Here is a 12287-nt window from a genome sequence, read left to right on the forward strand (position 1 = left end):
TTAAAGTGATTGAAGAGCAAATCGGAAGACAAGGCAAAAAATTGAGAAGCTTGCATCACAAGGACTCTACAACGAGTAATATAGACGGTATTTTACGAATAACATTTTGTTTAGTCGAGTAACAAAAATCGTATGTTACACGAAAGTGCAGCCATTATTAGGCAAGATAAGGAGGGCAACAAATCACATAGTATGCTAAAAGAAAAAAATGCGTCTTTTTTAACCATTGAATCTTACATCAAAAGTTTAAGGAATGAAGGGTTAAATGGGTTAAGATTATTCCTTTAGTTATAACATATTGCAAGCAACTGACCTCAAAATTTTATACATGAATTTCATACCATAACGTATTAAATGAATGTTTTGCAAATAATATAAAAGAATAGAATAAAATAATTACTCTAAAACCTAATTTGTATTATAAAGTGATTGTTGAGCAAGGCAGAAGACGACACAAAAATGAGAGAAGCCAGGAGGAGGATTCTACGACGAATGACATAGACGGTATTTTACCAATAATACTTCGTTTGGCCTAGTAACAAAAATCGAATATTACATGGAAGTACAGTCCTTTAGTTGTAAGATATTGCAAGCAACTGACCTCAAAATTTTATACATGAATTTCATAGCATCACGTATTTAATTCAATGGTTTGCAAAGAAAACATGAAACACCTTAAAATAAAAACATAAATTAAAACAGAATAAAATAATCACTCTGAAACCAAATTTTGTATCTTAAAGTGACTGCTGAGCAAGGCAAAAGAGAAGACAAAAATGCAAAAAGCCAGGAGGAGGACTCTACGACGAGTGATATAGATGGTATTTACCAATAATATTTTGTTTCGCCTGGTAACATAAATCGTATATTTCATGAAGTGAAGTCATTATTAGGCAGGGAAAGGAGAGAAAAAAATCAAGTGTAGAATTCTATGCTACGAGAAAAAAATGCGTCAATTTTAACAACTGAGTTTTACATAAAAAAGTTTCAGGAATGAAGGGTTCAAATGAATTAAGCTTATTCCCTTTGGTTATAACATATTGCAAGCAACTGATCTCAAAATTTTATACATGAATTTGATAGCATCACGTATTTAATTCAATGGTTTGCAGAGAGAACATAAAACACTTTAAAATAAACACATAATTTAAAACAGAATAAAATAATCACTCTGAAACCAAATTTTGTATTTAAAGTGATTGCTGAGCAAGGCGAAAGACGAGACAAATATGATAGAAGCGAGGAGGAGGACTCTACGACGAGTGATATAGACGGTATTTTACAAATAATATTTTATTTATTTGATTGGCAAAATCGTATATTACATGGAAGTACACTCAGTTAAAACAAAGGATTTAAACTGCGCATCATAATGTTCCATTACGAATGGTAAAGGCCCATACAGAGTATTTTGTTAGCTTTGAAAACTGCTGATTGGTATAGGAAACTTTAAAATGACTAACAACCCACAGTTAAACCAGGTTATACATACCTTTTTCTATGGCAAGCCATTAACCCCACCTGAAATAAAGAATGCAAAGAGAATAAAATAGTCACTCTGAAACTAAATTTTGTATTTTAAAGTGATTGCTGAGCGAGGGAGGAGAAAAGGCAAAAATGCAAAAAGCCTGGAGAAGGACTCAACGAAGAGTGATATAGACGGTATTTTACCAATAATATTTTGTTTGGCCTGGTAACAAAAATCGTTTATTACATTGACGAGTGGTCATTATTAGGCAGGGAAAAGAGGGCAACAATTCAAGTGTAGAATTCTATGCTATGAGAAAAAAATGCCTCATTTTTAAGAACTGAATTTTACATCAAAAGTTTCAGGAATGAAGGGTTCAAATGAATTAAGCTTATTCCTTTTGGTTATAACATATTGGAAGCAACTGACCTCAAAATGTTATACATGAATTTGATAGCATCACGTATTTAATTGAATGGTTTGCAGAGAGAACATAAAACACCTTAAAATAAAAACATAATTTAAAACAGAATAAGACAATCACTCTGAAAATAAATTTTGTATCTTAAAGTGATTGCTGAGCAAGGCAAAAGAGAAGACAAAAATGCAAAAAGCCAGGAGGAGGACTTTACGACGAGTGATATAGATGGTATTTACCAATAATATTTTGTTTGGCCTAGTAACATAAATCGTATATTACATGAAAATGAAGTCATTATTAGGCAGGGAAAGGGGGCAACAAATCAAATGTAGAATTCTATGCTACAAGAAAAAAATGCGTCATTTTTAACAACTGAATTTTACATGAAAATGTTTATGGAAAGAAGGGTTCAAATGGGTTAAGCTTATTCCCTTTGGTTATAACATAATGCAAGCAACTGACCTCAAAATTTTATACATGAATTTCATAGCATCACGTATTTAATTGAATCCTTTACAAGGAGAACATGAAAACACCTTAAAATATAAACATGAAATAAAATAGAATAAAATAATTACTCTAAAACCTAATTTCGTATGTTAAAGTGATTGTTGAGCAAGGCAAAAGACAAGACAAAAATAAGAGAAGCGAGGAGGAGGACTCTACGACGAGTGATATAGACGGTATTTTACCACTAATATTTTGTTTAGTCGAGTGACAAAATCGTATATTACATGAAAGTACAGTCAGTTAAAACAAAGGATTTAAACTGCGCATCGTAATGTTCCATTACCAATGGTAAAGACACTTACAGAGTATTTTGTTAGCTTTGAAAACTGCTCATTGGTATAGGAAACTTTAAAATGATTAACAATCCACAGTTAAACTTGGTTATACATACCTTTTCTATGGCAAGCCATTAACCCCACCTAAAATAAAGAATAAAAAGAGAATAAAATAGTCATTCTGAAACTAAATTTTGTATCTTATAGTGATTGCTGAGCGAGGGAGGAGAAAAGGCAAACATGCGAAAAGCCAGGAAAAGGACTCTGCAAAGAGTGATATAGACGGTATTTTACCAATATTATTTTGTTTGGCCTGGTAACAAAAATCGTTTATTACATTGACGAGTGGTCATTATTAGGCACGGAAAAGAGGGCAACAATTCAAGTGTAGAATTCTATGCTACGAGAAAAAAATGCGTCCTTTTAACAACTGAATTTTACATCAAAAGTTTAAGGAATGAAGGGTTCAAATGGGTTAAGTTTATTCCCTTTGGTTATAACATATTGCAAGCAACTGACCTCAAAATTTTATACATGAATTTCATAGCATCACGTATTTAATTCAATGGTTGCGAAGAGAACATAAAACACCTTAAAATAAAAACATAAATTAAAACAGAACAAAATAATCACTCTGAAACCAAATTTTGTACATATCTTAAAGTGACTGCTGAGCAAGGCAAAAGACAAGACAAAAATGAGAGAAGCGAGGAGGAGGACTCTACGACGAGTGATATAGACGGTATTTTACCAATAATATTTTGTTTAGTCGAGTGATAAAATCGTATATTACATGGAAGTACAGTCAGTTAAAACAAAGGATTTAAACTGCGCATCGTAATGTTCCATTACCAATGGTAAAGGCCCAGACAGAGTATTTTGTTAGCTTTGAAAACTGCTGATTGGTATAGGAAACTTCAAAATGACTAACAACCCACAGTTAAACCAAATTACACATACCTTTTTCTATGGCAAGCCATTAACCCAACCTGAAATAAAGAATGCAAAGAGAATAAAAAAGTCACTCTGAAACTAAATTTTGTATCTTAAAGTGATTGCTGAGCAAGGGAAGAGAAAAGGCAAACATGCGAAAAGCCAGAAGGACTCAACGAAGAGTGATATAGACGGTATTTTACCAATAATATTTTGTTTGTCCTGGTAACAAAAATCGTTTATTACATTGACGAGTGGTCATTATTAGGCAGGGAAAAGAGGGCAAGAATTTAAGTGTAGAATTCTATGCTACGAGAAAAAAATGCCTCACTTTTATGAACTGAATTTTACATCAAAAGTTTCAGGAATGAAGGGTTCAAATGAATTAAGCTTATTCCCTTTGGTTATAACATATTGCAAGCAACTGACCTCAAAATTTTATACATGAACTTCATAGCATCACGTATTTATATCAATGGTTTGCAGAGAGAACATAAAACACCTTAAAATAAAAAACATAAATTAAAACAGAATAAAATAATCACTCTGAAACCAAATTTTGTATCTTAAAGTGACTGCTTTGCAAGGCAAAAGACAAGACAAAAATGCAAAGAGCCAGGAGGAGGACTCTACGACGAGTGATATAGATGGTATTTACCAATAATATTTTGTTTGGCCTAGTAACATAAATCGTATATTTCATGAAAGTGAAGTCATTATTAGGCAGGGAAAAGGGAGCAACAAATCAAATGTAGAATTCTATGCTACGAGAAAACTAGGGATCCAAGGATAGTGCAAAGTTTTCATGCCCTGTAATACCTAAGCAACACGTTTTCCCAACATAAACATTTTGACTTATGCCAGTAAAAATATAATGAACTAGGTTAAACATTAATCAAAAGGAAATTATTCAAAGTACTCAAGTTACGTTAGCCGCGGATACTGTCACTATTAAATTATAATTTTAGTTGCCCATGTAAACCGGACGCGATTTTCTCAGTTTAGTCTCTTTTCTTCGTCAAACAACTGTGACTACATTCACTACATTTATATGATGGCAACAATTTATCGTCATTTCATAAGAATAGCCAAAATAGTTGCGTTGTAAATAATGTAAATAAACCGCGGTGCATATTATGTTTATGATGTGGATACTTCGACGCGTAGCTAAATCGATACAAAACAATATACATATAATCAATACTGTATACCGCCAAAATGATTTGATTACTGCACAAAATGTCCGTTTTGTATAGTATCATTTATGTACTGTATGCAGAATACCAGGTATCGACTTGCTATATCGACATAATATATATTCGACATTCGTGTAAGAGATCTATCAATACATAAACAACACAGCGTCGTTTCTTCCTAACCTATTAGCTCTATTTATGGAATAAACCTTCCAAATTATATTTGTGTCGAATTGAATGCTCGTAATTCATAACATAAGTTGATAAATTGCGTAGATTCTCAAAGAATTGCACGATTTTTACGCTCGGAATGTTTTGAAGCAATGCTCGTCGCTCCTCGTTTCTTTACATCGTGAATAATGTTGAAGGCTCGACGGCACATGCGCAGTTGCGACGTATAGGAAAAAATCGGGTGTTCCGGGGGTAAATCTGCGCAAATCCCTTTGAAACAAAACCCAAACCGCGGAAAAGCAATGCTTTAAAATTTACAGTAACCGTCAAAATTCCTCAATATTTTGGTGAACTTAGCAAAAGGGATGTAGAGAATTAATAAATAAAGCAAGTTAAACTGATTTAAAAACTTTAAATTACTGATTATATACAAAAAGCTACTATACGCATAAAAACACTCCGCCCCCCGGAGTTTACACTATGACTGACTGACTGTCTGACTGTCTGATGTGAATTTTCGCCACTCACCACAATACTGCAAAGTTTCACAGAAACTTTGCACTAAAAATGCGTCATTTTTAACAACTGAATTTTACATAAAAAAGTTTCAGGAATGAAGGGTTCAAATGAATTAAGTTTATTCCCTTTGGTTATAACATATTGCAAGCAACTGACCTCAAAATTTTATACATGAATTTCACGTATTTAATTGAATCCTTTACGAAGAGAACATGAAAACACCTTAAAATATAAACATGAATTAAAATAGAATAAACTAATTACTCTAAAACCTAATTTCGTATGTTAAAGTGATTGTTGAGCAAGGCAAAAGACAAGACAAAAATGAGAGAAGCGAGGAGGAGGACTCTACGACGAGTGATATAGACGGTATTTTACCAATAATATTTTGTTTAGTCGAGTGACAAAATCGTATATTACATGGAAGTACAGTAAGTTAAAACAAAGGATTTAAACTGCGCATCGTAATGTTCCATTACCAATGGTAAAGGCCCATACAGAGTATTTTGTTAGCTTTGAAAACTGCTGATTGGTATAGGATACTTTAAAATGACTAACAACCCACAGTTAAACCAAATTATACATACCTTTTTCTATGGCAAGCCATTAACCCCACCTGAAATAAAGAATGCAAAGAGAATAAAAAAGTCACTCTGAAACTAAATTTTGTATCTTAAAGTGATTGCTGAGCAAGGGAAGAGAAAAGGCAAACATGCGAAAAGCCAGGAGAAGGACTCAACGAAGAGTGATATAGACGGTATTTTACCAATAATATTTTGTTTGTCCTGGTAACAAAAATCGTTTATTACATTGACGAGTGGTCATTATTAGGCAGGGAAAAGAGGGCAAGAATTTAAGTGTAGAATTCTATGCTACGAGAAAAAAATGCCTCACTTTTATGAACTGAATTTTACATCAAAAGTTTCAGGAATGAAGGGTTCAAATGAATTAAGCTTATTCCCTTTGGTTATAACATATTGCAAGCAACTGACCTCAAAATTTTATACATGAACTTCATAGCATCACGTATTTATATCAATGGTTTGCAGAGAGAACATAAAACACCTTAAAATAAAAAACATAAATTAAAACAGAATAAAATAATCACTCTGAAACCAAATTTTGTATCTTAAAGTGACTGCTTTGCAAGGCAAAAGACAAGACAAAAATGCAAAGAGCCAGGAGGAGGACTCTACGACGAGTGATATAGATGGTATTTACCAATAATATTTTGTTTGGCCTAGTAACATAAATCGTATATTTCATGAAAGTGAAGTCATAATTAGGCAGGGAAAAGGGGGCAACAAATCAAATGTAGAATTCTATGCTACGAGAAAAAAATGCGTCATTTTTAACAACTGAATTTTACATAAAAAAGTTTCAGGAATGAAGGGTTCAAATGAATTAAGTTTATTCCCTTTGGTTATAACATATTGCAAGCAACTGATCTCAAAATTTTATACATGAATTTCACGTATTTAATTGAATCCTTTACGAAGAGAACATGAAAACACCTTAAAATATAAACATGAATTAAAATAGAATAAAATAATTACTCTAAAACCTAATTTCGTATGTTAAAGTGATTGTTGAGCAAGGCAAAAGACAAGACAAAAATGAGAGAAGCGAGGAGGAGGACTCTACGACGAGTGATATAGACGGTATTTTACCAATAATATTTTATTTCGCGAGTGACAAAATCGTATATTACATGGAAGTACAGTCAGTTAAAACAAATGCATTAAACTGCGCATCGTAATGTTCCATTACCAATGGTAAAGGCCCATACAGAGTATTTTGTTAGCTTTTTGATTGGTATAGGAAACTTTAAAATGACTAACAACCCACAGTTAAACCAGGTTATACATACCTTTTTCTATGGCAAGCCATTAACCCCACCTGAAATAAAGAATGCAAAGAGAATAAAATAGTCATTCTGAAACTAAATTTTGTATCTTAAAGTGATTGCTGAGCGAGGGAGGAGAAAAGGCAAACATGCGAAAAGCCAGGAAAAGGACTCTGCGAAGAGTGATATAGACGGTATTTTACCAATAATATTTTGTTTGGCCTGGTAACAAAAATCGTTTATTACATTGACGAGCGGTCATTATTAGACAGGGAAAAGAGGACAACAATTCAAGTGTAGAATTTTATCCCACGAGAAAAAAATGCGTCCTTTTAACAACTGAATTTTACATCAAAAGTTTAAGGAATGAAGGGTTCAAATGGGTTAAGATTATTCCCTTTGGTTATAACATATTGCAAGCAACTGACCTCAAAATTTTATACATGAATTTCATAGCATCACATATTTAATTGAATCCTTTACAAGGAGAACATGAAAACACCTTAAAATATAAACATGAAATAAAATAGAATAAAATAATTACTCTAAAACCTAATTTCGTATGTTAAAGTGATTGTTGAGCAAGGCAAAAGACGAGACAAAAATGAGAGAAGCGAGGAGGAGGACTCTACGAGTGATATAGACGGTATTTTACCACTAATATTTTGTTTAGTCGAGTGACAAAATCGTATATTACATGAAAGTACAGTCAGTTAAAACAAAGGATTTAAACTGCGCATCGTAATGTTCCATTACCAATGGTAAAGGCCCATACAGAGTATTTTGTTAGCTTTGAAAACTGCTGATTGGTATAGGAAACTTTAAAATGACTAACAATCCACAGTTAAACTTGGTTATACATACCTTTTCTATGGCAAGCCATTAACCCCACCTGAAATAAAAAATAAAAAGAGAAAAAAATAGTCACTCTGAAACTAAATTTTGTATCTTAAAGTGATTGCTGAGCAAGGGAGGAAAAAAGGCAAACATGCGAAAAGCCAGGAAAAGCACTCTGCGAAGAGTGATATAGACGGTATTTTACCAATAATATTTTGTTTGGCCTGGTAACAAAAATCGTTTATTACATTGACGAGTGGTCAACATTAGGCAGGGAAAAGAGGGCAACAATTCAAGTGTAGAATTCTATGCTACGAGAAAAAAAATGCGTCCTTTTAAGAACTGAATTTTACATCAAAAGTTTAAGGAATGAAGGGTTCAAATGGGTTAAGCTTATTCCCTTTCGTTATAACATATTGCAAGCAACTGACCTCAAAATTTTATACATGAATTTGATAGCATCACGTATTTAATTCAATGGTTTGCAGAGAGAACATAAAACACCTTAAAATAAACACATAATTTAAAACAGAATAAAATAATCACTCTGAAACCAAACTTTGTATTTAAAGTGATTGCTGAGCAAGGCGAAAGACGAGACAAAAATGAGAGAAGCGAGGAGGAGGACTCTACGACGAGTGATATAGACGGTATTTTACTAAAAATATTTGATTTATTTGATTGGCAAAATCGTATATTACATGGAAGTACAGTCAGTTAAAACAAAGGATTTAAATTGCGCATCGTAATGTTCCATTACGAATGGTAAAGGCCAATACAGAGTATTTTGTTAGCTTTGAAAACTGCTGATTGGTATAGGAAACTTTAAAATGACCAACAACCCACAGTTAAACCAGGTTATACATACCTTTTCTATGGCAAGCCATTAACCCCACCTGAAATAAAGAATGCAAAGAGAATAAAATAGTCACTTTGAAACTAAATTTTGTATCTTAAAGTGATTGCTGAGCAAGGGAAGAGAAAAGGCAAACATGCGAAAAGCCAGGAGAAGGACTCAACGAAGAGCGATATAGACGGTATTTTACCAATAATATTTTGTTTGGCCTGGTAACAAAAATCGTTTATTACATTGACGAGTGGTCATTATTAGGCAGGGAAAAGAGCGCAACAATTCAAGTGTAGAATTCTATGCTACGAGAAAAAAATTCCTCATTTTTAAGAACTGAATTTTACATCAAAAGTTTCAGGAATGAAGGGTTCAAATGAATCAAGCTTATTCCCTTTGGTTATAACATATTGCAAGCAACTCACCTCAAAATTTTATACATGAATTTCACGTATTTAATTGAATCCTTTACGAAGAGATCATGAAAACACCTTAAAATATAAACATGAATTAAAATAGAATAAACTAATTACTCTAAAACCTAATTTCGTATGTTAAAGTGATTGTTGAGCAAGGCAAAAGACAAGACAAAAATGAGAGAAGCGAGGAGGAGGACTCTACGACGAGTGATATAGACGGTATTTTACCAATAATATTTTGTTTAGTCGAGTGACAAAATCGTATATTACATGGAAGTACAGTCAGTTAAAACAAGTGCATTAAACTGCGCATCGTAATGTTCCATTACCAATGGTAAAGGCCCATACAGAGTATTTTGTTAGCTTTGAAAACTGCTGATTGGTATAGGAAACTTTAAAATGACTAACAACCCACAGTTAAACCAGGTTATACATACCTTTTTCTATGGCAAGCCATTAACCCCACCTGAAATAAAGAATGCAAAGAGAATAAAATAGTCACTCTGAAACCAATAATTATTATACCGCATATAATAATTCCAGCAATACCGCAAGTTTGCTGTTGTGCGGCTGGCTTTAAAATTAAGTTAACTACGGTTGGCTAATTCTGCAAATTATATAAGAATTCGCTTGCGAGTTTTACTGCAATTTGTCGTATTTTCTCATTTTAGACATTTCCCACTGGGCAATGATAAGTGGAAAAAGGTGCCACCAAAATGTAAGCATCCCTCTTTATAGCAATGTACGATTTATAAACATTGATTTCCTGAGCAATTCCTGCCGAATTACGAAGCAATTTAGCAATTCTTGAATTACGTATTAAGTTAGGCCATAACTAACTAAATCAATTCAGGAAAAAACTTTGATGGTGAAAGATGTGTTTACAAGCAGTGAAGACGATGAGGAACACTCCGGGGGAATTCAGGTTGAGATCTTGCTTAAAATTATATTTCACATGCAAAGACAAAACTAGGAAAATGTTGTCAATTCTCAATATTTGATTTGTATTAAGGAGAAAACAGATGAAAAGCTAGCTAGCAAACAAGCTCCAACAGGTCTAGGTGAGCACGATTAGGCTATTGCAATTGACACCATATTTTGCGTATTCGCAGTCTTTTGCCATTTCAGGTGGAATTGAAAATCCAGTTATTTAAAAGCAGGAGGGGGCTAAGGCCCGCAAATTTAAATGAAGAATTTTTGTACCAACAAGTAAAGATTTTGAATAAAAAATAGATTCTTTCCACCAAGAATGGCAGACTACTTTGGTAATATTACAAAAGTCCAACAGCAAATATATACTTCAAATACTTAGGTTGTATACAAAAAGCTCATGCATGCATGCAAAAGCTTCTAGAAATCAGCTAGCACTTCAGTGCCAATAGTACTAAAGCCAAATGAAACTACATATTCTGTCTTCCTTTACAGCAATATTTTTAAATTTATAATTACTATATAATTATAATGAAAATGTGGTATGTAAACACAATTACCAAAATGCCAAAGAATATAATAATTTAATTTTATCAGACAGGGTACACAATTGTCCATCTGCTTATATCTGCCTGTTTTTTGTAGTTAAATTAAGAAAAGATGGCCATGACATAGGGCATGGATTGGTTATGCCTCATGCCACAACTGTACATGGATATCAGTTGATTGAAGGTTGGGTTTCTGTGGCAATAGAAAAACTCTGTCAGTCCAATGTATCATGCTGGGATGATTATCCTACCCATTCTAACGAAATTGAAGTAGGCAGTTTCAGTGCATGGCCAGTGGACCAATTGATCCCATTAGAAAGTTCCGGTGAGTTAAAATTGAATATATAATGATCTGAAAATAATTTGGAAAACTGTATCCCATGCAATATTTTTTATGTCTTCCTTTCTCTTTCTCATTATTTTTTCTTTTCTTAAATTTTGAAAAGTTTGGCTTTTACTTAGATTCATAATTATATTCTAAAAATCTAAACATCATAAATTTTAAAGCAATATCCAGACTTGTGGTGACAATTCTTAAGATCATCATTGGTGTCATGATGTTTTTCAACATGTTGATGACTGTATTGTTTTTTTGTTTTATACTTTTTAATGCAATACCAATGGAAAAATCAAAGGGCAAAATGTATATTGTCGAATATTGAAAACATTCGCCAAATGCTTAAGACTACAGTTTGAAGATTAGCTTATCAGTGATTGACAATTTTTTTTCCCCACTTTTTACTTGCATTATGCAGCAAGTAGGAAAACAATAAACTGTAAACATTTCCCACTTAATTTCATCTTAGCAATTTTATAACAAAAATGATTTAAATTTCAAAATAATATTTAGACCCACCAAAAGATGCCATCGTCCAATCTGGAGAACTTGCTGCGCCTAAAAGAAAGAAACTATTTGTGGATGTAAGTTGTTTCATTTTTCAGAATTATTTGCATTATTTTTACTGTCTTGTAAGTTTAAATTGTCTGCAATCTAATTCAGTGTATACAATACCTACCCAAAGTTTCTTATTTTTAAATTCTATAAAACTATGAAGGTAAATGTAATTTAGACAATGAAGCAAAATCTAAAAGATTCTTGAGTGTGCCTAAGTGCCTTGAATATAATTATATAATGTAGATTATTAAAGAACTGATGATATAAATACTATATGAGCAATGTAACACACCCTGATTGAGCTGGTTTGACATCAACATTTCAGATATTGTCAAGTATAATATCATTGTAATTACTTGTTATTAATTATTGACTGGACAACCCACAACTATTCACTAACAAATATGACTATATGTCTTCCCTGCAACAGTCCATTGATAACAAACACCAAGCACTTTTATTATCTTTAGTC

The 12287-nt window shown here is 32.7% G+C and overlaps 1 long non-coding RNA gene across 3 annotated transcripts; it reads right to left on the minus strand.

The window, feature by feature from the left end:
- Positions 1–1490: 1490 nt before the first annotated feature.
- Positions 1491–11816, minus strand: LOC114535304. 3 transcript variants are annotated; one of them, XR_003688245.1, is made up of 18 exons: positions 11777–11816; positions 9880–9908; positions 9449–9514; positions 9045–9072; positions 8608–8680; positions 8204–8231; positions 7768–7841; positions 7364–7392; positions 6486–6558; positions 6081–6109; positions 5650–5715; positions 4037–4109; positions 3635–3663; positions 3194–3265; positions 2791–2818; positions 2352–2425; positions 1898–1970; positions 1491–1521 (listed from the first exon to the last, which is right to left on the minus strand). It is a non-coding gene; the product is annotated as an uncharacterized LOC114535304 (long non-coding RNA). The 3 variants fall into 3 exon arrangements; XR_003688246.1 differs by lacking the exon at positions 9045–9072; XR_003688247.1 differs by lacking the exon at positions 5650–5715.
- Between the last annotated feature and the right edge of the window lie 471 nt (positions 11817–12287).

The sequence above is a fragment of the Dendronephthya gigantea genome, unplaced genomic scaffold (assembly GCF_004324835.1).
Source record: "Dendronephthya gigantea isolate DGI-Jeju-01 unplaced genomic scaffold, DenGig_1.0 000115F, whole genome shotgun sequence".
Taxonomy (NCBI): Eukaryota; Metazoa; Cnidaria; class Anthozoa; order Malacalcyonacea; family Nephtheidae; genus Dendronephthya; species Dendronephthya gigantea.